The 26,308-nt window shown below is 35.8% G+C and overlaps 2 pseudogenes across 2 annotated transcripts; one reads left to right on the forward strand and one right to left on the reverse strand.

Moving 5' to 3' along the window:
- Positions 1-10,426: 10,426 nt before the first annotated feature.
- Positions 10,427-11,068, reverse strand: LOC111542226 (annotated as a pseudogene). The gene has a single exon (XR_002731488.2). The product of XR_002731488.2 is annotated as a 26S proteasome regulatory subunit 4 pseudogene (transcript).
- A 5-nt stretch (positions 11,069-11,073) lies between these two features.
- On the forward strand, positions 11,074-11,705 carry LOC113225241 (annotated as a pseudogene). The gene has a single exon (XR_003309913.1). The product of XR_003309913.1 is annotated as a 26S proteasome regulatory subunit 4 pseudogene (transcript).
- Positions 11,706-26,308: the final 14,603 nt, after the last annotated feature.

Genomic DNA, 26,308 nt, shown 5'->3' on the forward strand with positions numbered 1-26,308 from the left:
AAAAAAAAAAAAAAAAAAAAAAAAAAAAAAAGAAAGTTATACAATATTATAGTTGTTATGTTCATTTGGCACTGATTTTAAAATCTGGTATAGTATGCACTCAATAATTTAGAGATGAATTTGTAAATAGTCCATATTTCACCAGCTCTCTTATCTATTGGATACTGAAAAACTAATTCGGATATTATCCCTTTATAGGTGACTTCCAAATTTATAGAATTATTTCTTCAGGAAACAAATTCCTTTTTCCGACTTATATTGAAAAGTATAAATTTTGATTTTGAAATGTGATCTCCAAAGACTGAAAACAAGATTGCTGGGACAGGGGTAGAGGGTACTTCTTCTATTTAATATAAAAAACTCGTTTGTGTTCAGCCATTTGAGGGGTGGGGATAGAATGGAAATTGAGGCTAGCCCAACAATCATTGTTCTCTTAATTTCTATCAAGCAAAGAGGCTCAGCATTGATCCTGATCCACATCAATAATTGCAATTATTCATGTGGATGGTTTTCAAGCAACACCCAGAGATCATAAGATTGTATACCATGAAAAATAATTAAGTATTACAGTATTATTTTAAGATTTTGTTATCATTTTTTCCTGTCTTGGTGAATCTTATAGAAAATATCCCAGTTCTTCAGTGATTTGATAGTATTTCTAACTTATGTGACTATTAGAGCATCAGTTGATTGAGGTAAAAATCTGGGCATGTTTTTTGTCTCCATAATTTGCACCTATAACAATTGTTCAGAAAATATCGGGTAACTGAATAGATATATTAATGGATAACTGAATAAAAGCACTAATGATATTGATAGTGAATATTTTCACTCAACAGCTTTAAGAATTCTTCATTGGCAGGTGCCTATTCTTTCTGGGCACTCCAGCCTATTTGATCTCATTTAACATTCTAAGGAAGAAGAAGAGAGAGAACAGTTACAGACAATTAAAGAACCAGCAGAAACCCTGAATATCTTTGCATTTATAGAAGTTATCAGCTCTTATTGATGGCCTTTTCCAGAATGGAGACAGGCCAACTAAAGACTAACACTGTTCAAAACTAGTGGTGCTCATTACGGCTGATATTACAGGGTGTAAAGAGGCATACTTCCACCTTTAATACCAATATATCTACTTAATGTACTTGTTGAATTTATTCCTAAAATAATTCCTTCAAATAATTTATAATAATTGCTTTATCTTCAAAGCATATGCAGGCATTTAATTATATGATAGTATACAGTGCTCTGGGGGCTTGGTTTTGGTAAATAAATTTCCAATCAGGGGACTAAAACCTGAAAATTTAAGTCTCAACTAATTTTATAGTGTGGAAAAATGACTAATGTATAAGAAATGTTTACAACAATTATACAGTTGACTTAGCAATTGGCTTCAGACAACTGTCCACTTTCTGGGGAATACACATTTATCTAATTTCTCACCATATTAACAAGACCATATATTCAGTGAATCAAAGAATATAGCCTATAAATTGCCTTAAGAATAGTTACTGTTGCCTTTCCTCAGGGATATTGTTCTAGTATCTATCAAAGTGATGCTTTAAAAGGAACAACTCTTCTTGATAATTGCATTAAAATAATATGGAATTACAAAGAAATTTTCATACTTCAAATTTTAGATTTTATGTAACATTTCTATGTATTTGTTTATATAGTTCATATACATGTGTATGTAAATATGTGCGTGTATCAGCTTTCCATTTCAGTGATCTCCTTTTTTTTTTTTTTGAAGTAAGTTATTTCTCTGATTGAGTGATATCTCTGTTTTAGAGAATACAGTTTGTGTTTTTGTGATAGGATTATTGTCCCAGAAATTAATGGAATGTATTTAAAGCTATTGTAGCACTTACGTAGTTCTGGAGGATTTGGGGCATATTTAAATATGTTTTTCTATTTTTTGATTGTAGAAATTTTCTTTGGTATGTGTACTGCTATATTAAGGCATAATATGGTGATTTCTTTTAAATATTTATAAGAGAATTGCTTATTTTAACTTATGAGGAAACAATGCTTACCATAGTAATTTAAAAGTTTACCTGGGTAGATGAGGTAAGCAAAAAGCAAAATCCCTAATGTGAATACAACCCCTTGTTGAAAATATTTTAATGTAAAAACTGGACCTTACTGTAATCCCAGCACTTTGGGAGGCTGAGGCATGTGGATCATGAGGTCAGGAGATCGAGAACATCCTGGCTAATACAGTGAAACTCCATCTCTACTAAAAAAATACAAAAAACTAGCCAGGCGAGGTGGCGGGCGCCTGTAGTCCCAGCTACTCGGGAGACTGAGGCAAGAGAATGGTGTAAACCCGGGAGGTGGAGCTTGCAGTGAGCCAAGACGGCGCCACTGCACTCCAGCCTGGGTGACAGAGCGAGACTCCATCTCAAAACAAAACAAAACAAAAAACAAAAACTGGACCTTACCTGTATATCATTGTTGGGCAAATGCAGCTCTTGGTTGTGACTTCTGCTTAGCCAGTTCCCTGTTCTTCTCTTTCCTTTCTTCTCAGCAGCCCTAGAAATACAGCCTTCTTACTCTTTCTTATTACAACTATCAACACGTCATCTCTTTCTTCAGGGTTGCCTCTACCCATAATTGATTGTGAATGTTGGCCTTGTCCCCTAACTTGTTCAATTCTATTGAAAACCAACATTCAAACCCTTGCCCTTTTAAGACTTTGGCCACAAGTCTTTAAGAAAAGCTTTGGGCAAAGCAGAACCCTGGAGTGGTTTCCTTGGGGCGTTTTCTCACCAGCTTTTATAGTGCAGGTAATAACTACACTTTATCTCACTTGATTATCACAATGGGAGGTTATTGTCTCTCTTCATTTTACAGATGAGGAAAAGACAGCAACAGGAGACAACTGATTAGCCAATTAATCTCTTCTGTATTAGAATTAAATTCAGCTGTCTAGCTCTAAGTCTGGAACTCATTGATATATATGTACATTTGTATAATTTGTATTATATTGTATATTATATTTGTATAATTTGAAATATATCTTTTTGAAGTGTAATTTGTGGTTCCAAGCAGTATATAATATTTTCTAGGCTTCAGGAGAATGTGAGAAGCATAGCCACTTCTAGAAGTAAGGTTCTGGAAGGTTGTATCTTCTCATGAGGTTTTCTATCTGCATGAGGATTCCTAAAATTCTAGGTGAGAAAAATGTTAAATTGAGGGGGAATGTTTGATTAGGTCTAACCTGGGAAAGAGAGAGAGCACATAGAATTGTAGCTGAGGGTCAATGTACATAAACCTTTTTACAGGACATAGGAAAGGCGCATGTGTTGGGGAACACTAGCTAGCAATAGCTTCTGACATTTGTTCCCTTGATGAGTCAGCTCGGAGTTCCTAAAAGAGAAAACTGTAAAGAGTAATGTGGACTGTGGTCCTGAAAAGATGTACTTAATCATAGTATAATGCCAGCCCAGATCACAGAACAAGACCTTTTCTCCCGAGACACATAGAGCTTTCACCTTCTTTTGCATTAATGTTTCTTGATAGCATCTGGGCAGCAATGGTGGGGGCAACAGCATTGTCAGAAAAAACTTCCCTGAGAGCAGGGAAGAGGGCTGGGGTTAGGAGGCAGGTTGGGGTAGGGTGAGGACAGATTTGCCGTGATAGCCTGCTCTCCAGGATTGAGACCATTCTTCTCTTTCATTGCCCACACACTAATCTCAGAAAGTCTCACTTAATGCAATTCAGCTCTCAAGCCCTTACACCAAATGCTTACTATTCATGGTAATTATGCAGCAAAATAACCAACAATTTCATATATCTTTAAAAATGTACCACAAAATTTGCATACCATGTCCAAACATTGTAATGATGCTGCATATGATGAATAGATTAAATTAATAATTATTACTTATATTGTGATTTTTTTAATGTTGTTAAAGTAATATCTAGATCTATCTGGTAATTCTTACATGCTTCTTTGTTCATAAAAAGTTATTTTTTCTTTGAAAATATTAGCAAATATCAAAATAAAAGCTATAGGAGTTTGAGGCTAGAAGCCACTACACTCCAACCTGGGTGACAGAGTGAGACTCCAGCTAAAAAACATGTATAAATTATAGTTTTAAAAGATCAAAAACTAACTATTGGGTACCATCCTCACTATCTGGGTGACAAAATCGTTTGTACACCAAACCCTAGCGACACACAATTTGCCCATGTAACAAATTTGCACATGTAACTCTGAACCTAAAAGTCAAAAATTAAAATAAAAATATTTTTTAAACATTACAATTAAAAAAACATTACTATGCCACAACTGAGTGGTCATGTGTTGGTGTCTTAACTATGTCTTTTATTTTCTTTATTAGATGCTTTGACATCTGGGGCCTTAGAAGAACTGCTTCTCCCAGGGCTAGCCAATTCACAGAGATTGTAAACAACTAGCCTGTGAGTGCACTTATCAAATACAAACCAGCCAACCTACAGCCCAACTACCTTTATAGGTTTCTCACACTCTGAGCCACTATTCATCTGCCTTAATTACTCCAGGGCCAGGTACCAAATAACTAAGGTCAGTTCCTATGTCCTAGAACCCACTGGAATTCAAATTAGCCAATCCTAAGCCTGCCTACTGTGTCTCACTCCTTATTTTTCATGAAAATTGCCATAAAGGGTCTTGTCCACAGTTCTTCCCTCTCCCTCTGCCTCCTGGTCAACCCTGGTGCTTCCCTGTGGCCTCCTGTGGCATGGTGTGCCACCTCCTCTTGGGAACTGTGAGTAATAAACTGTGTTTTCAACGGCAGCCATTTCCTGATCTGTTGGCCTTATTATCTTCAAATTTATATTAATACACTACATTTTACAGCAGTAGATAATGTAAAAAAAAAAGTGGCATCATGCTTCCAGTCTCTACTTGTGTCCTCCATCTCTTTCTCCTCATTCTGGTGTCTGAGCTGATTATTATGTTTCTTTCTGGGATCAAATTTCTTCAACAGTGGGGATTTTCCTAGCACCAGTCATGAAAACAAGAGGACAAACAAAACATGCAGTGTGTCTCTTTTATGGTGTAATCAACAGAAGACTCAAGAAATTTCAGAAACCTTTGTTTGTGCCTCTAACAGTTCAAAATAGAAGAATTTAACTAGCACCAATAAAAATTAATACAAAAAATTGATCTGTGGAGGAAATTTTCTGCCAGCAAGCAACATACTGGAGTGAGGATATCAAATTAGGGGTCTAATTACTCATTATGTGACTTAACGTGGACATCTGATTACAAAGAAAGAAAAAATGAGCTTGGTTTCTGAAACCAGAATAAAAGACCAGAGAAGAAAAGCAGTAGGAAAAGCAGTATGTCAATTTTGAAGACCGGCTACTTGGCTGTGGATAAAGTGGTTCTTACGTTTGCCCTTTGTTGAGATTACCCTGGATCCAAAGAGCTGGGTGTGGCTCTGTTTACAGGAGTGGTTAGGGAACACCAGTAGGAAGATTGAGGTTAAAAAAAAAAAAAAAAGACTTATGAAGATGTGTGAGACTGACTAATATAATTAACTTGGAAGAGAAAATACGTTCCAAACACAGGCCTAAAATATTATCCCCCAAATTACTAGCAATGTGAACTGGACAAATTGCAAAATAATTCTCTATGCCTTAGCTGTATTATCTGGGGAAAAAAAGATGCAATAACATGTTAGATATAATAACATGTTAGTCACACAGTTTTGGTCAATGCTACCAAAGATTAAGTAAAATTAAGGAAGATAACTAATCAAACCAGGTGATACAGTTCTACATATGCAGTAGTTACTCATAAATGTTTACTTTTTTTATTGATTATAACACAAAGTAACTGTATGACTTTGATCTCTGTGCCTTACTGTCTTCACTATAATTTATAGAAACTACTTCATAGTTTGTGGTGAGGATTAAATGAGGTAACACACGTAAATCTGCTTTAAAAAGTATCTTTTACAAGCATAAATAACATTAGCTATTTTCATTTTCTTGGAATTGTCTCAAGAAATTGTATATTCTTTCTAAAAGATCCAAAGTGGTTATATTTAGAAGTGGGTATATCTATATCTATATTTTATAGGTTATAATTATTTATATAAAATATTATATAAAACATAATTTTATTTTATATAAAATAATGTCTCACATATTTGTATGGTCTATAAACAATTCTTAAATTGGGAGATAAAAATGCTAACACAAAGAAAGAAATGACTGAAGACATAGATCTAGTGTGATCATAGATCCCAGTTGATTCTTTACTACAAAAATGTGTCACTTGGAAGATGCAAAAATCAGGATGTCTAAAAAATAGTGTTTGGATTAATGGCCAAGTTTTTATTATGATAAAATATTGAGAGAAGGACTGAGGTGCTGATCGAGGCTCAGAATTTGGAGGCCAGAAAAATTTCTCTGAATCTCTACATCTTCCCAGGGTTCCTGTGGAGAAAGGGAGAAAGAATGAAAATACTCAAGCAGGCTTTTTGGGTTTCTCCTTCATATTAGTTTGCTTAGGGCTTCCATAATAAAGTATCACAAACCAAATGTGATGGTGAATTGTATGTGTCATCTTGATTGGGCTAAGAGATGCCCAAGTAGTGGGTAAAATATTATTCCTGGGTGTATCTGTGAGGGTATTTCTGAAAAAAGATTAGCATTTGAATTGGTAAGCTGAGTAAAGATTGCCCTCAGCAATATGAGTGGACATCTTGCAATCTGCTGAGGACTTGGAACCAAAGGGTAGAGAAATGGCAAATTCACCCTCCACTTGAACTGCAGCGTCCATCTTATCTTGCCCTCTGACATTGATGGTCCTGCTTCTGAGGCCTGTGGGTGCAGGCTAGAGCTAAGCCACTACCTTTCCTGGGTTTCCTGCATGCAGAGAGCAGATCATGGGGCTTCTCAGCCTCCATAATCACATGAATCAATGCCTCATAGTATATCTCTAGATAGTTTCATTTATGTGATTGGTTTCTCTGAAAAACCCTGACTAATACACTGGGTGACTTAACAGAAATGTATTATCTCACAGTTCTGGGAAGTAGGTGTTCTCAGATCAAGGTGTCTCAGGTCAAAGGTTGGTTTTTTTTCTGAAGGTTGTGAGAGAAAATTTGTTTCATGCTTCTTGCCTAGCTTCTAGTGATTTGGCATTCCTTGGTATTCTTTGACATTCCCTAATCTTTGGTATTCCTTGGCTTGTAGAAGTACCTCTGTGCTGCTTATTCAATCCATGCCCTCACCTTCACATGTGTTCTTCCTGGGTATATGTCTCTGTGTCCAAATTTTTCCTTTTTATAAGGCAATTGATTATGTTGGATTAGGACCATCTTACTGACCTCATCTTATCTAATTGTATTTGCAATGATCCTATTTTAAAATAAGGCCATATTCTGAGGTACTAGGGGTTAGGGCTTCAACATACACATTTTGGAGGGGGGACACAAGTAAACCCATGTGCCCCTGTTTAGGGCAAATTAGTTGGTAGTGGCACTGTGGGGGTACCTGGAGTCAGGAAATTAGGCAGGAGATAAGTATCAAGACTCCATAGCAGAAATCAAATTAATGTCATTACTTACAGAAGACACGCATGCATTCTTACCTCCCTGGCTTGGTATAAGTCATCCTGTCACCTAGAAAACCCTTCCTGGTTTTTCTTTTATTCACATCCTATCCTTTAAAACTGAGATCAGTTTCCACCTACTCCATTAAGTGTTCTTTGATAATACCAAACTGTTTGAATGGTTTCTACTACCTCTAAATTCTTATAGCCCTGTTAGGAGAATTAATCTGTTATTTTATGCATGTAAACCTATATCGTTGAATTATATCTAATTGATGATATTCATCCATTTTGATAAAAAATGGCAAATTTATGTTTTAATAATTCAACCATTATATTGGATTGTAATAGTTAAAACGCTGGAACTTAAAACTCAGAGTTTATCCCAAATAATAGATCTGGGATCCAGACCCTGGGCATGGCTCCTAACAGCCTATGCCTCAATTTTCTCTTCTGCAATATGGGGATGATAATATTACCAATCTCATGGGGTTGCTGGAAAGATTAATGAGCTAATTTATATAAGTTTATGATGCTCTAATTGTGGTAGGATACTTTATAATTATAAGCTATTGTTATTATTGTTATTTACTTAAGATTCATGTTTTATCTACCATAGGATTTTAAATATTATAGAGATCATAGGAATATTTGTAGAAATAACTGAATGAATAGATAATGTGTTTTTTCTTCAGCTTTTAATTTTATTGTATATATTTTAAGGTGTACAACATGATGTTTAATATACATGTAGAGAGTGAAATGGTTACTGTAGTCAAGCAAATTAACATATCCATTGTCTCACAGTTATTTTGTGGCAAGAACATCAAATATCCACTTTGTTAAGCAAAAATCCCAAAACAATATAATATTTTAAAATATATTTCTCATGTAGTTTTGTTCATCTTATCTATCTGCTACTTTGTATCCTTTGACCTAAATCTCCCCATTTCCTTTCCTTGTCCTACCCTTGGTAACTACTGTTTTATTTTCTATCTCTGTATTGGACTTTTTTTTTTTTTTTTTGGATTCCACATATATTGTGACATCATTCAGTATTATTCTTTCTGTGTCTGGCTTATTCATTTAGCATAATGCCATCTAGTTACATCCATGTTGTGGCAAATGGAAGGATCTACTTTTATTTTAAGGCTGAATAATATATCATCATGTATCTCCACCTCAGTTTCTTTATCCCCTTGTCTATTACTGGACACTTCAGTTGTTTCCATATCCTGTCTATCGTGAATAATGCTGAAATAACATGAGAGTACTGCTATCATTATGAACTGGTGATTTCATTTCCTTTGGGTATGTACCCAGAAAAGGGATTGCTCTTTCCATAAACTTCTGTATAGAAATAATGACTTATCTGAAAAAAAAAATCAAGAAAACAATCCCATTTATGGTAGCATCAAATAATAAAAATACTTCGGAGTAAACTTAACCGAGGAGGTGAAAGACTTACACACTGAAACCTGTAAAACATTGATTAGATAAATTGAAGAAGACCCAAATAAATAAAAAGATATTCCATGTTTATATATTGGGATAATTAGTGTTGTCAAAATGTTAATACTGTAAAGAGTCATACATAGATTCAGTGCAATTCCTACCAAAATTTCAATGGCATTCTTCATGGAAATAGAAGAAACATCCTAAATTCATATGAAACCATAAAAGATTCCCAAATAGCCAAAGCAATTCTGAGAAAGACAAAGTTAGAGGCATCATACTTCTTGATTTGAAATTATATTACAAAGCTATAGTAATAATAAAAAAAAAAAAAAAACCTGAACTTTCTATTCTTCTCCACAGGTGGAATAGAATGGAGAGATCAGAAACAAACCCAAGCATATATATGGTCAACTAATTTTTGACTGGGATACCAAGAGGACAACTGAGGAAGGAATAGTCTGTCCAATAAATGGTGCTGGGAAAAGTGAATTTCTATATGCGATAGAATAAAATTGGAACCCTATCTTATACCACACACAAAAATAGAACAATCCCTCTTCTGGGTACAAACCCAAAGATAATGCTTTCTTGATTACATTCATTCTAACAGAGCAATATACAATCTAGATACTCAATAAATGCTTGCTAAAAATTATTAATTAATAATTCATTCCTTATATTAATAGATGTAGTCAACAAATTGCTGCTCTGCATAAATAATAAGCTCCATAATTTGATTTGGGGATTATTATTAATCTGATTTGTTTTTCTTCAGATGAAAATGTTCAATTTTAACTCACTTTTAATGAATATTTAAGTTTTTCAGATCTAAATGAAAAATATGCTCTGGATTGCAGTCTAAGTTAACCATCTGTCAGTTGCAGGCTCTTGGCTCTCCCTCCTTTGAGAGTCTTACAGTTAGTTTTCAATCATCACCAAAGAAAGGCCTTAGGCCAGTCACTGTAGTGCTTGTAATGACAGTCTCCTGAAGTTTGTTCACCTGGAGTGTTGCAAGATTCACTGAAGCTTAATCATAGTCTTGTCAAATGACTGTCCACTAGTCCCAAACTACCTCAAAGATTTGGTTCCCTGACTCCTTACACTAGTAAAATTCTATCCAAGGTTGAAACTATGGAGCTGACTTGAGGACATTTGAATTTAAGGTTGAAATCTATTATTATTATTATTATTTTTGTTTGTTTGTGAAAGAGCACGCTTTATTGGGAAGCAGACTGCTGCACAGTGACCAACAGACAGACCACCCAATGGGCACTTACACATCGTACTCCAAAAGACACAGGATGCTTTGCTAATAAAAATCAATGGGACCAGGGATTCCTCTGAGCAACTCCCCCAACCTCATCGCTTTCAGGGATTGAGAAATTTCCCAACCATTTTCCTGATGGCAGCTGTGGTTCACTAGAGATACAGCCCCTCAGGGGTGCCTTCCTGTTTCTTATAAAGAACACTTTCTTTAGATTTTTTGAAGTCTTCATTTGTTACTTTCATTCTACGTTCTCTTAAGGCCATCAGACCAGCTTCTGTACAGATTGCCTTGATGTCAGCACCAGAGAGGTCATCTTTAGCCATGATCAAGTCGTCCAGGGTTACATCATCAGCCAGCGTCATCCTGCTTGTGTGAATCTGAAAGATGCGCTTCTTCGTCTTTTCATCAGGCAGGGGGAACTCAATCTTCCTGTCAATGCGGCTTGGCCTGATAAGTGCTGGATCCAAAGTTTCTATTCGGTTTGTGGCCATGATAACTTTCATATCTCCCCTAGAATCAAATCCATCCAACTGGTTCAGCAGTTCCAACATTGTTCGCTGAATTTCTCTCTCCCCACCAGAATTGGAGTCATATCTTTTTGTCCCAATGGCGTCAATTTCATCAATAAACACGATGGACGGTGCATGTTCTTCGGCAACTCGAAACAATTCCCGTACGAGTTTGGGCCCGTCACCTAGGTACTTCTGAGTAAGTTCAGAGCCAACCACTCTCAAGAAAGTGGCTGAGGTTTGGTTTGCTTCTCTATGGTCCACCTGGCACAGGTAAAACCTTGTTAGCCAAACTGCCACTGGTGACACCTCACACTCAGTGCCGGTTAAAATTACTGAAGTTAGAGAGAATTAAAGACTATCTTCTCATGGAGGAAGAATTCATTAGAAATCAGGAACAAATGAAACCATTAGAAGAAAAGCAAGAGGAGGAAAGATCAAAAGTGGATGATCTGAGGGGGACCCCGATGTCAGTAGGAACCTTGGAAGAGATCATTGATGACAATCATGCCATCGTGTCTACATCTGTGGGCTCAGAACACTACGTCAGCATTCTTTCATTTGTAGACAAGGATCTGCTGGAACCTGGCTGCTTGGTCCTGCTCAATCACAAGGTGCATGCTGTGATAGGGGTGCTGATGGATGACACGGATCCCCTGGTCACAGTGATGAAGGTGGAAAAGCCCCCCCAGGAGACCTATGCGGATATTGGGGGGTTGGACAACCAAATTCAGGAAATTAAGGAATCTGTGGAGCTTCCTCTCACCCATCCTGAATATTATGAAGAGATGCGTATAAAGCCTCCTAGGGGGTCATTCTCTATGGTCCACCTGGCACAGGTAAAACCTTGTTAGCCAAAGCTGTAGAAATCTATTATTTTACAAAAATTTCTGTTACCTTTAGAGTACATAGGTAGGAATTAGGCTTTGGCATTCGAAGCCCAGGTCTCTCTGATCTGTGCTCACTTTCTAAAACAAGCCTATTCAATGTCAGTACTGCTGAGAAATGAATTGCAATGATGGGAGTGTTGCTATACATTGGTAAGAAGTATCTTAAATTCAACAAACAGAATGCAACCCATCAACCGCTTTTGGAGGTTTATCTGGTCCAGTGTTTTCAGTTTATACATGAGAATGCTGACTGCAAGCTATCCCCCAAGCTGACAGAATGAGTAAGAGGGTTGAATTAGAATTTGGGACTCTGGTGGTTACCCTGTGACACTTTTTGGATATATCTGTTTTTCAAAGGGTTAAAATAAAAGAGTGAGACTATTGTGATGCTTAGAACTTCGACTGAAAGCATATCTCTGAACTGTAATTACTGGAAGATTTTTAGATTATTGAGATGAAAGAGGCAGTGTGGAGGACAGCACTGTGGTGATCTATAATGTAGAAAATATACAAAGGAAGACATTTAAAAGAGCTGTAGGGAACTCTGTAAAATCAAGCACCATAAAAATGCATTCATATTTTAATGATATTAATATAAATATTTTGACAGGTAGAATATAATCAAATTAAGGAGATAAAGATAACTTCATTTTGTACTCCTTTTTAAAAATAAAGCTTGAATCCAGGAAAAGTAAAACAAAAATACTATTTGTAATTAAAGCACTTTATTAGAATAGTTCAAACTGCCAGAAAGAAACTTATAGAAAAAGAAAGCTGATAACAAAATACCATGGCACTTAAAAATGTATTTTGAAATCACAAACATTGAAAATATCAATTTAAAGAAATTTTTATTGGCAGCCAAATGTTATAGGAATATTGCTGAAAGATTGTCAACTAAATGGAATTTTTAATTATATAATACCAGAAAATGTTCCTCCATTTTCCTGTTTTACATAACTCTAATACATTCACATCTGAGAAAATGGAGGGAGGCAATCCTGTCCAGGTAGCAGATGGCTAAATGGTGGGGGCATAGACTGAGAGAGGAGTGATAGGATAGCCGGAGGAAAGGGCCTTGATCACACTTTTGGGAATAATGGTCTGATTGGGAGATAACGTCAGCAGGGAGATTTGAGAGATTTCCAAAAAGAGCCTGGTATAAAGTTTGGACAGAAGTAGATTATGTTTCTATATATGGTCAGGGACAACGTTTTCTTTTGTAAACATTCTGAAAGCCTGTAAATGTGACTGCTAATTTGTACCTGCCTTAAGCAGCATTATTTATATTATAAAAGCTCATGCTCATCATACAAAATCAAAAAATTCAGAAAAAGTTGTAAAAAGAAAATTCGAAATTACTTATCTAAGTCCTCATAAAGTACCTCCATTTACTATTTGGTGTGTTTCCTTCTCAAATACAAACTCCACTAACTATTTGGTGTGTTTCCTTCACAAATACAAATTAATGTAATTGGGAACAAAATCTATATGTAATTTTTGATATCATACTTTAGGAGACTTAGCAAAAATTTCTCAAGAACTTTGTTTTAAAAGCCTCATTTTAGCATATAGGTTTATCTACGTTTATTTAACTATTTTGTTTACATTCAGTATTTTTGCTGCTGTGATTAGAACTGTAGACAATCTTTGGTTACATCTCTGGTGTTTTCCTTAGGATAGATTGCTAGGACTGGAATCACTGGGTGAAAGGATGTGAATATTTTTAAGGACCTTGATAGACACAGCCTAGTTGCCTCTCCTGACAGATGATACCGATTAATTCCCTGTAGTAGCATGTAGAGGATCAGTCAATTTGGGTAATTGTAAAAGAGGGAACAATCTAACACAGATTGAGCCAGGTGTGGCCAGAGCTGTGTAGGGACCTCAAGAAAGAAACAGACTTGAAACAGTGTTTCCAAACCCTGGCTGCTGCTGACAACAGATATGTTTTTTTCCCTTAGCTTTTTATTGTGAAATAATTATAGATTCACTGGAAGTTATACAGATTACACAGAGGTACAGAAAAGTCACGTGCACCCTTCACCTGGTTTCTTCCATTGGTTCTATCTTACGTAATTATGGTATGATATCCAAACCAGGAATTTTACATTGGTACAATGTATGTATATAGTTCTATGTCATTTTTCATATATATATGCTGATTCCTGTAACTGTTACTGGAAAGGGGTCCTGATCCAGACCCCAAGAGAGGGTTCTTGGACCTCACAGGAGAAAGAATTTGGGACAAGTCCTTAGAATAAAATGAAAGTAAGTTTATTAAGAAAGTAAAGGAATAAAGAATGGCTACTTTACAGGCAGAACAGTGAAATGGGCTGCTTGACTAATTATAGTTATTTCTTGATTATATGCTAAATAAGGGGTGGATTAGTCATACATTTTCTGGGAAAGGGGTGGGCACTATCCCTTTTTAGACCACATAGGGTAACTTCTGAACATTGCCATGGCATCTGTAAACTGTCATGGTGCTGGTGGAATTGTCTTGTAGCATGCTAATACATTATAGTTAGCATATAACGAGCAGTGAAGATGACCAGAGGTCACTTTCATCACCATCTTTGTTTTGGTGGGTTTCGGCTGGCTTCTTTATCACAACTTGTGTTATCAACAAGGTCTTTGTGACTTACACCTTGTGCCGACCTCCAATCTCATCCTGTGACTTAGAATGCGTAGTCCCCTGGGATGCATCCCAGTAAGTCTCAGCCTTATTTGACCCAGCCTTTATTCAAGACAGAGTCACTCTGGTTCAAACTCCTCTGACATAACTACCACCAAAATCAAGATACAGAACTATTCCATCACCACAGTGATTTCCCTTCTGACCCTTTTATAGTCATTCTTCCCACTCCCCATCACCCCAACCCCTGACAATACTAATCTCTTTTCCGTTTCTGTAATTTCATCATTTCAAAAATGTTATAGTATATAAATGGAATCATACAATATGTGAACTTCTGAGATTGGCTTTTTTTTTTTAACTCCTTGTAATATACTTGAAATCCATTCAAGTTGTTGCATGTATCAATAGTTCATTCTTAAAATTTCTGAGTAGTATTCCTTGGTATAGATGTACCACAGTTTATTCAATTATTGAGAGACATTTTGGTAGTTTCCAGTTTTTGGCTATTACAAATAAAACAGCTATGAACTATTATATACAGGTTTTTGTGTGAACATAAGTGTTCACTTATTCGCAATAAATGCCCAGGAGTATAGTTTTTGGGTCATATGGGAAGTATATGTTTAGTTTTCTAAGAAACTATCAAACCACTTTCCAGAATGACTGTACCTTTCTACAATACCATTAGCAAAGTATGAGAGATCCAGTTTCTCTACAGTCTGGCCAGCATTTGGAATTTTCTGAATTTTTAAATTTTAGCTATTCTCATAGATGTGGAAACATCTGGGAATTTTTTTTAAATATATTTCTTGGGCCCCATCCCAGTTTGGCCTTTGAACTTTGACCTTCAGAGTCTCTGAAGAAATTAAGCATCTCTATTTTGAAAATCTCTTCAGAGGACTCTATTGTATAGCCAGGAATGAGAATCACTGAACTACAGCAGTGGTTTTCAAAACGCAGTCCCTGGACTTGCAGCATCAGCAGTACTTGGGAACTTGTTAGAAATGCAAATTCCTAGGCCCCACCCTAGACCTACTAAATCAGAAACTCTTGGGGGTGGAGTCCAGCAATCTGTGTTTTAACAAAGACCTCATGGTGCTTCTGATGCATGTTGGAGTATGAGAACCATTGACCTATAAATTAAAAACAAGAATGAACTGGTTTTGGCAGAAGACATCCTCAAATTTGAAAGGAGATGCAATCCAGAAGTGAATATGAACTTGATGGCAGTGCTACAATAAAAACTTTAGCCAAATTAAATTTAACAGAGCTTAATTGAGCAAAGAACAATTCGCTGATCAGGCAGCCTCCCGAGCCAGACAAGACTCAGAAACTCCAGCCCAGCCACGTGGTGGAAGAAGATTTCTGGACAGAAAAAGGAAAGTAACATACAGAAAATGGAAGAGAGGTACAGAAACAGCCAGATTGGTTACAGCTTGGCATTCATCTTATTTTAACAGGGTTTCAAGTTGGCCACATTGGCCTAAACTTGGTAATTAGCACAAGAGTAGGTTACATTCTGTATACAACTCCATTTAGGTTATAGTTCATGATGTACAGAGAATCTTTTAGGCTGAACTTAAAATATGTAAGGAGGCAGCTTTAGGCTAAACTTAATTTAACAGCAGCTACTAACTTCCTGGGATGGGTAATTAGGTGCCAAAGAAAGCAGAGAAGCCTGTCTCAGGTCTTAAGAAAAAGTCAAGGGTCGAGGGTCTGGGTTTAGGTAGAAGCTTTGGAAACAAATTAACAAAGACTTAGAACCCTGAGGCAGTAGCTGCTTGGACTGGCTGTGGAATATATCCAGAAAGGTGTTTTTTTTTTTTTTTTTTTTTTTTTTTAGCATGGACTAAAACTGCTGTGTTTAATTTATATTTCAAAGTTGGAACAACCTGAGGAGCTAAACTTGATTCAGGTGATATTTAACTGCAACTGACCTCTTCTATTCGAATGATCTTTAAGTTTAAGTTGTTATTCAAAAATCACAGCAGTTTTGTATAAGTATGCTAATACTTGCTCAGACAGTTATGGACAAACGTGAAGAAATTAGGGGATGACTGGAAGAAAGGAGTAAAGGGTTGCAGGGGCATGGTCTCAGGTGGAAAGTGTTAGGGACAAGCTGCCCCAGGACCACCCACCGCCCCCCCGCCACCCACTTGCAATGCAGCTGATCCTTACCCTGAACACTCAGGAGCTGCATTCCTGGACCCTTATCTAGGTGCTACAGCAAGGTTACCACACTTGCTTACAGCCCTGTGGGTGGCATGGGGGGGTCACCAGAAACATGGATAAACCTAAGTTATACTCTCTTGTAAATTCCTATATTGTAAGCCGGTCACGAGATGTTATGTGGTAAAGTTAACTGACAAACAACCCCAGGGTCTCTCTTCCCCATATAAACCCCTCATTTTGTAAGCTCAGGGCTGCCTCCTCTGACTGGTGGAGCAGCCTGGCAGGTTAATAAACTTACTAGCCTGACCTTGGGTCTCTCTCTCTCTCATCCTTTCTCTTGGGTAACCTTACAGAAAATAAAACCATTTCAAATTCTGTTCCAACAGGTGGTAGCTGAATGATCTTATACAAATACATTTCATCTGTTTCCTCATCAAGAAATGGGAATGCCTCAATCTGGCTCTGGAAAGGTAGTCCTAGATCACCCAGTGGCCTTTTACTGTAAGTTTACTTATACCCTACCAAGCCTGCTTAATCAATCTATTGTCACTTGGACGATTTTGTTGCATTTATACTGTATAACATGTTTTATCATTGAACGTGGTTTTCTTACTAAAACATGTTTGGAATGAGTCAAATAGAAAAGGATATAGACATAACATCACTGTGGGTTTTTTTTTTTTTTTTTTTTTTTAATATCATTTAGTTGCAGAACAGGCCAGTTTTGTTTAACAATGTGTCTCCAACACCTAGAACAATTCCTGGCACAGAGTATGTGCTTAATAAGTATTCGATAACAACTGAATGGACAGAAGACATGCCGGTGAATGTTTCTTAGGTAATAGAGTTTACCTTTGATCTGGTACAAATTTGAAGTTAAAATATTATTTTAAATGAAGAGATCTAGCGCACGTAGACCCACAGACCACTGTTGTCCCCTATGACATGGCACTGTAGCTGGACTTTCAAGTATCTTTCCTCAGAGATTAACAGGGAATCTTCGAAAGCTTCTATTTTCCCTTTCCATAAAAAAGATGGAGATGATAGCATTGTGGCTGGCTTAACACTAAAGCTGTCATATGGCCAATGTTCAGGAACTAAGGTGAGTTACAGAGTGTCTGTGGGAATACATAGCTTTGATTTGCCTCTTTGCCTCTTAGATAATGGAGTAAACATAATTCCTTATGTAGACCAAGGAAGACTGCATAAGGGTGAAGTGTCTTCCTAAGAGTGAAGGGGAAACCAGCTGCCTATGCTATCCTTGATTCTGGAGCCAGAATTGAACTTTGGGAGTAGCTCAAACTTGAATTCTGACTGAAGTTTCCCTATAGCATGTGTACCCTTGTTATGCCCTTCAGAGGATCATAGACTTGATTCATTATCAGAAAAAAAAAAAAAAAAATCTACTCTTTTTATGACTGACTGGGGATCCAAAGCAGGGCACATACCTTTCTTTATACTTTACCTTAAATATTTGTTTCTCAGTGCTGCACAAAACTTCTCATAGGCACTAGAAATCCCGTCCTTTTTATTTCTTTCCCCTTGTGTATTCCTCGGTCTCAACTTAATCCTGTTGCAATGCCCCGTGCTCCAAGCTGGCAGCTTCTATGTTACATCAATTCTTGTATTTCTCAGAATGGAGAACCTACTAAACAAAAACACCATGTTGTCTTGCTAATATCCATCAGCTTTTATAGAAGAACTTCTGTGAGCTATTGAATTTAGTGACACCCCTCCTACCAGTGGTGGGACTAGGGTGAAGCAAAGAGTTCAAACTGGCAGAGACCTGTGAATACTATCACTGTATCTCTTAGGCAGATTGAATGATACTCTCTTCATGTTCTAATAGTAGTTTGTCATTCCTATCTGATGTCACTTCTGATCTCATTAAATCTTGGTGGCCAATCTAGTCTCATGCTGTGTGAAAATAAAAGATAATTCATCTTTGTCTTTTTAAAGTGACTACTGTGGTGGGGGGGTGTTATCCTTTCAATCTCAGTCCTAACACTGAGTTTACTCACTGAAACATTAATTATTTGTGACCACCTTAGCAGGGAACTGTTAATAACAGTAAATAACCAGTTGTCAAGACAAAAATGGGACACTAGATGATTGATATGTGTGGGGGTTCTCATGAACATGCAGGGGAAACAGTGCCATGACAGACCTCCAGGGGCCACCAACATCACTAGGTCATGATTTCTCTTTCCTGGGGAAGCTGATGAAATTAACTGCCTGACAGCATTGCATTATTCTTAAGTGAGTTATTACAAGGATCTGTGTAGGCAGGCTATTTGCAAGAAAAAAACAGGATGCCCAAGTAAATCTTTAAGAAATGAGTTTCCCAGAAACTGAGCTTTTAGGATTTTATTGGGTTTCTCAGAAGAAGAACATTATGCAAACATGAACTGTTTATTCATATATTCAATTTAAGTTAATCTTTCTTTAGTATTACTACGTAAGCTCCAGAAATATTATGTGTCTTTTGTCTTTAAAAGTCCAGGCAACACATGTACATGTGGAAGGCACTGTTGGCTTCTATTTAGCTTTCATTTTTTTCTTTTCTTCTTCCTATATAAAATCTTCTTCTTTATAAAATTGTTTCCAAATATTTTCCTCTTCCTAATCCAGCCATGTGCCTATGGAAAAGCTAATCACCACTCCAGTTTCTGTAGTGGACCCATTAGATTAAGGGTAATCTTACTGACTCTGAGACATGGACCCATAAACCAATTTTGGCCGATGAAATTAAAGGGTGATTTTTAAAAGAGTGTCTGGAAAGAGTTTTCCTTACTTTAAAATTCCGCAGGAGGAAATAATGTCTCTGGACATTGTCATGATTACATGTTTCTGGAAACTGGGGTAGCCATATCACACTATATCTAAGGATGGTGCTAATTGTGAACGCAGCTGAACTGAGAAGAGGAAACCTGGGCTACTGTTACAGTCATTGATCTGCTAAATCAACCAGTCCTTAAATTTCCCTACATACAGAAATCCTGTTATGTAAGATAATACATGTTCTAATGGCTAAATTCGCTTGAGACAAGGTTTTTGTTCCTTACAGCTAAAAGCATGCTAAATTAAACAACAATCCAAATGGATTTGTGAGTGTAGTATTAACTGAATATAATGTCAGTAAATTCATTTATTTGAGAAACTGTTTAAAAAAGATATACCTATCTAATTCAGTAAGTGACTAAAAAGAAGGGTTGGGAGGAATCAGGGTAACATAAACATTTGGGCATTTAGAGTGAGCTTTTCATGCGAATATTTGGAATAACTTTTCATTTTCTGTGTGTTGTAAAAATCTTTGGAGCCAAACATTTGAAAATTTACTGAGTTATTTTTTTCCTTCGTGGCTATTCATGCAAGCAAATAAGAAAATATTTCCTTCCATGCCATTCTTCGTGCTTTCTTTTCTTTAATGGCTGTGCTTTGCAAAATAAATACTTATTTCTTGAATACTAATGAAGATCTGGAAAAAGAAACCAGGGATATACTGTATTCTGAATTTGATTGAAGATGACACAAGAAACACTTTGTTTCTAGTTTCTTATTCCAAAACAAAGAGTATCTTTATATTTTATCCTGCTGCTAGTAAGCCACAGAACACTTAAGACCCTGGTTATTCTCTTCCTTGTTTCACAGAGATGTCTTGCTTCTCTGACTGTCTTATTCTGTTCACATCATATTTTCCTCTTTTACGATTCCATCTACTTTTCTATAAAATTCTTCTTTCTCAGCTGTTTTCAGATAGATCAGCTCACTCAATTCATCTTTGAAGTCATTGTGGGAAAATTAAAAATTTTTTAAAGCAGTTGATTCTTATTGGATATTCTTGTAAAATATTCAACATTTTATTAAAAAGATAAATTTTCAGGATAATTTTCTGATATAATTAATGTTATAAAAGGTATGCAATATATGTATTATTTTTCAAAATAGTATAAATACATAGACTTAGTTTCATCTCATTTTATAGAGAGCATATGATGCTAGAAATTTTTAGGTTAACATATTCAAAGGACAGTAAATATCTGTGCTCAGATTATAGTTGAGTAGTTTCAATTTTTACTCATTAACAACTAATGTAAATAATAAATTTTAGTTTTAGATGGTTTTGTTAAGATGATACTTTAAGGGTAGCAAAATAGCCACATTTTTTCAAGTTCTGACATGCTTTATGGTACTTTTTTTCTATTTTAACAATTTTTCTGCTGAAGAATTTAATTTACAGGTATGTCACTTTAAGTTTTCTAGTGTTTGAATTTGCACAAAAAATTCTACTTTAAGAAAAATATTTTTGTATTTCCAGAATGTTTAGGGAAACTAAAAAGAAAGCTAGAAAAACATAGAACCTTAAAAAAGCATTATGCTTGCCACATTCAAATGTAATTGGTATTAAATAATTTTTAATTTTCATTTTAAATTAAGCAAAAAAGAAAAATCACAAAATTATCTGAGTGGATTTAAAATGAATTGCCTGAACAGTAAAAGGCAGAGTGTCTTCTTACCTCCAAATGACCACACTAGCTCCCCACTAATGGCTCTTAACCAGATTGAAATGACTGAAATGGCAACATAGAATTCAGAAGCTAGGTGGCAATTAGTATCATCAAGATTCAGGAGGAGTTGAAATTCAATCCACGGAATCTAAGGAGTCCAGTAAAATGATTCAAGAGCTAAAAGACAAAAAAACAATTTTAAGAAAGAACCAAACTAGAGATGAAAAACTATAGGAATTTCATAATGCAATCAAAAGTATTAACAGCAGAATAGACCAAGCTGAGAAAAGAATATCAGAGCTTGAAGGCCAGTTCTTTGACTCAACTCAGTCAGCCAAAAATAAAGAAAAAAGAATTTTAAAAATGAACAAAGCATCCAAGAAATATGAGATGATGTAAAGGACCAAACCTATGACTCACTGGCATCCCTGAAAGAGAGGGAGAAGGAGCAAGCAAGTTTGAAAACATATTTGATGATATTGCCCATGAAAACTTTCTCAACCTCACTAGAGAAGTCAATATTCAAACTCTGGAAATTCAGAGAAGCCCTGTGAGATACTATACAAAACAACCATACCCAAGACTGTCATCATATTCTCCAAGGTCAACATGAAAGAAAAAATGTTAAAGGCAATTAAAGAGAAGTGGTGGGTCACCTATGAAGGGAACCCCTTCATTCTAAACACAGACTTTTCAGCAAAAACCCTGTAAGATTGAAGGTATTGGGGCCTGTATTCACCATCCTTAAAGAAAAGAAATTCCAACCAATAATTTATATTTAACCAGACTAAGCTTTCAAGCAAGGAGAAATAAGGTCCTTCTCAGACAAGCAAATGCTAAAGAAATTCACCACCAGACCTGCCTTACAAGATGTCCCTAAGGGAATGCTAAACATAAAAATCAAAGGCCATAACTGACCACCACAAAAAACACTTAAGTACATAGACTGTTGACACTATAAAGCAACTACACAATCAAGTCTACATAACAACCAACTAACAACACTATGACAGGATCAAATCTGCACATATCAATATTTACTTTGAATGTAAATGGGCTAAATGCCCCCACACAAAAGGCACAGAGTGGCAAGTTGGATAAAGAAGCAGGACTCAACTGTATGCTATCTTCCAGAGCCCCATCTTATATCCAATGATACCCATAGGCTGAAAGCAAAGGGATGGAGAAGGATCTATCAAGCAAATGGAAAACAAAAAAGAGGAGAGGTTGGTTGCTATTCTTATTTCAGACTAAACAGACTTTAAAACAACAACAATCAAAAAGGACAAAGAAAGTCATTACATAATGACAAAGGGCTCAATCCTATAAGAAGGCTTAATTAATATATATATATACACACACACACACACACACGTACACACACACCCCACACATGGAGCACCCAGATTCATAAAACAAGTTCTTGGAGACCTACAAAAAGACTTAGATAACCACACAATAATAGTGGGAGACTCTGACACCCCACTGACAATATTAGACAGATTATCAAGGCAGAAAACTAGTAAAGATATTAAGGAACTGAACTTAACACTTGACCAATTATAACTAATTGACATCTACAGAATACTTCACTCAACAACAACAGAACATACATTGTTCTCATTCACATATGACATATTAAAATTGATGACACACTCAGCCATAAAGCAGTTCTCAACAAATTTAAAAAACAAACAAACAAACTGAAATCATACCAACCACACTATTGGACCACAGCACGATAAAACAGAAATTAATACAAAGAAGATCTCTCAAAATCATATAATTATATAGAAATTAAATGATCTGCTCTTGAATGACTTTTGGTTAAACAATGAGATTAAGGCAGAAATAATGTAATTCTTTGAAACTAATGAAAACAGAAACACCATACTAGAATTTCTGGGACACAGCTAAAACCATGTTAAGAAGAAAGTTTATAGCACTACATGCCCATGTAAAAAAAGATAGAAAGATTTCAAATTAAGAACCTAACATCACACCTAGAGAAACTAGAAAAACCAAATCTGAAGCTAGCAGAAGATAAGAACAAAAATCAGAGCTGACCCGAATGAAATTGAGATGCAAAAGTCCATATGAGAGATTAATGAAACCACAATTTGGTTTTTTGAAAGAATAAATAAGATTGATAGACCTCTAGCTAGACTAATTAAAAAAAGAGAGAAGATTCAAATAAACACAATCAGAAATGACAAAGGGGACATTCCCACTGGCCCCACAGAAATACAAAAAACCCTCAGAGTCTTATGCACACAACAGCTCTGTTCACACAAACTAGAAAATTTAGAAGAAACTGATAAATTTCTGGAAAGATAAAATAACCCAAGATTGAACAAGGAAGAAATTAAAACCCTAAACTGACCAATAACAAGTTCTGAAATTGAATCAGTAACAAAATAGCTACCAACCAGAAAAAGCCCTGGACCTGACAAATTTACAGCTGAATTCTATCAGATGTATGAAGAAGAGCTGGTATAAGTTTTTCTGAAACTATTTTTAATAATCTAGGAAAAGGGACTCCTTCCTAACTCATTCTATGATTCTAGTATCATTTTGATATAAAAAAAAACTTGCAGAGACACAATGAAAAAGGAAACTTCAGGCAATATGTCTGATGAACCTAAGTGCAAAAATCCTCAACAAAATACTAACAAACCAAATCCAGCAGCACATCAAAAAGTTAATCATCAAGATAAAGTAGACTTTATGACTGGGATTGGTTCAATGTATGCAAATCAATAAATGTGATTAATTGCATAAACAGAACTGAAACCAAAAACCACATAATCATCAACATAGACACCGAAAAGGCTTTTGATAAAATTCAACATCCTTTCATGTTAAACACTCTTAACAAACTAGGCATCAAAGGAATATACCTCAAAATAATAAGAGCTATCTATTATAAACCCACAGCCAATGTTGTACTGAATGGGAAAGAGCTGGAAGCATTCTCCTTGAGAACCAAGACAAGACAAGGATGCTCACTCTCACCACTCCTATTCAACATAGTTCTGGAAGTCTTAGCCGGAGCAACCAGGCAAGAGTAAGAAATAAAAAGAACTTAATAGAAGATCTGATCAATGACTTCAGTGAAGTTTTAGGATACAAAAATCAATGTATAAAAATCAGTAGCATTTCCATACATCAATAACATCCAACTTTTGAGCTAAATCAAGAGTGCAATTCCATTCACAATAGCCACAAAATGAATAAAATACCTAGAAATACAGTTAACCAAAAAGGAGATACATCTCAACAGAGAATTACAGAACACTGCTGAACAAAATTAGAGATGACACAAACAAATTTTAAAAATCTCATGCTCATGAATAGGAAGAATCATTACTGTTAAAATGGCCACACTGTCCAAAGCAATTTACGTATTCAATGCTATTCCTATTAAATTACTAAGCACTTTTTTTTTTTACAGAATTTGGAAAAAAAATTCTAAAATTCATATGGAACCAAAAAAAGAGCCCAAATAGCCAAAGCAATCCTAAGAAAAAGAACAAAGTGGTATGCATCATGTTACCCGATTTCAAACTATACTACAAGGCTACAGTAACCAAAGCAGCATGGTACTGGTAAAAAAACAGACATATAGACTAATGGAACAAGTTAGAAAACTCAGAAGCAAAGCTGGACATCTACAACCATCTAATCTTCAACAAACCTGACAAAAATAAGCAATGGGGAAAGGACTGTCTATTCAATAAATGGTGCTGGGGTAACTAGTTAACCATTTGCAGAAGATTGAAACTGGACTTCTACCTTTCACCATTTACAAAAGTTGACTCAAGATGGATTAAAAAATTAATGTAAAACCTAAAATTATAAAACTATAAAAATCCTAGAAGAAAATGTAGGAAATACCATTCTGGACATAGGCCCTGGCAAAGGCTTTATGATAAAGACTCTAAAAACAATTACAATAAAACAAAATTGTTGTATGTGACCTAATTAAATGAAACAGCTTCTGCACAGCATAAACTATCAAAAGAGTAAAAAACCTATAGGATTGGAGAACATTTTTGCAAACTATGCATCTGACAAAGGTCTAATATCCAGAATCTCTAAAAAAACTTAAGCAAATCTACAAGAAGAAAACAAACAACCCTATAAGAAAGTGGGCAAAGGATATGAACAGACACTTCTCAAAAGAAGACATGCACATGGGCAATAAGCGTATGAAAAAATGCTCAACATCACTAATCATTAGAGAAATGCAAATCAAAACCATAATGAGATACCATCTTGCACCAGTCAGAGTGACTATTATTCAAAAGTTAAAAAACAGAAGATGCTGGCAAGGTTGCAGAGAAAAAAGAACACTTATACGCTACTGGTAGCAATGTAAATTAGTTCAACTACTGTGGAGAGCAGTTTGGAGATTTTTCAAAAAACTTAAAACAGAACTACTATTTTACCCAGCATTCTTATTACTGGGTATATACCCAGATGAATATAAATTGTTCTGTCATAAAGACACATGCACCTGTATGTTCATCGCAGCACTATTCACAATAGCAAAGATTGTGGATGATTAACCTAGATGCCCATTAATAGTGGACTGGATAAAGAAAATGTGGCATATATACATTGTGGAATACTATACAGCCATAAAAAGAACAAAGTCATGTCCTTTGCAGCAATATTGATGCAGCTGAAAGTTATTGTCCTAAGTGAATTAAGAAAGGAAACAGAAAACCAAATACGGCATGTTCTCACTTATAAGTAGGAGCTACACATTGAGTACATAAGGACACAAAGAAGAGAACAACCCTGGGGCCTACTTGAGGGTGGAGGTTGGGAGATGGGTAAAGATTGAAAAACTACCTATCAAATGCTATGCACACTACCTGGGTAATAACACAATTTGCACACCAGATCCCAGCAACACACAATTTACCTATGAAACAAACCCGCACATGTAACACATGACCTAAATAAAGTTGGAATGTAAACAAGTAAAATGAACTGTCTCATCATTAGTGGTTTCATGTTCTTCTTCCTCCTCCTTTAAAAAAAATGCCTAAATCAGACTATCAGGATGTTTATCTTATGCTCCATTAAAAATGGGTTCTTCAGTCAAGCAAATTGGGAAAATACCACATAGTATTTCCCCTTGTTTTTAATAGTGCACATCATCATATGAAGGAGTCAGAGAAACCCAGTTATAAAGCCATTTTGTTTCTCCTAGACTTTTAATCACAGAACCATTTCATTCTGTCAGAGCTGTAAACATCTAATGGAATCAGGGTTTCATTTAACACACTTTGGGAGA

The sequence above is a fragment of the Piliocolobus tephrosceles genome, unplaced genomic scaffold (genome assembly GCF_002776525.5).
Source record: "Piliocolobus tephrosceles isolate RC106 unplaced genomic scaffold, ASM277652v3 unscaffolded_19, whole genome shotgun sequence".
Classification (NCBI taxonomy): Eukaryota; Metazoa; Chordata; class Mammalia; order Primates; family Cercopithecidae; genus Piliocolobus; species Piliocolobus tephrosceles.